Here is a 284-nt window from a genome sequence, read left to right as displayed (position 1 = left end):
CCCTACCCGCGGTGGGCGCCGGGAGGGCCGGGCTGGGGCGATGGGTAGCGAGAGGGCTGCGGAGGGGCTCTCCCGCCCCGGCTCCTGTGCACAAGTGCAGGGAATGTTCCACTGACCTACATATTTTTCCAAACATACGTGACCTTTTTTTTTTCTCTCTCTCTCTCTCGTTCTGTGGGAGGAGACAGGCGAGGATCCAAGAAAAGGAGAAGCTGGAAAGAGAACGAAAGGGGAAGCAGGGGAAAAAAAGCCCTCAACCAAAGAGCCAGCCCCGCATCAAGGAT

Source organism: Corvus brachyrhynchos, unplaced genomic scaffold (genome assembly GCF_000691975.1).
Source record: "Corvus brachyrhynchos isolate BGI_N302 unplaced genomic scaffold, ASM69197v1 scaffold83, whole genome shotgun sequence".
Taxonomy (NCBI): domain Eukaryota; kingdom Metazoa; phylum Chordata; class Aves; order Passeriformes; family Corvidae; genus Corvus; species Corvus brachyrhynchos.
Note: the sequence above shows the minus strand (reverse complement) of the source record.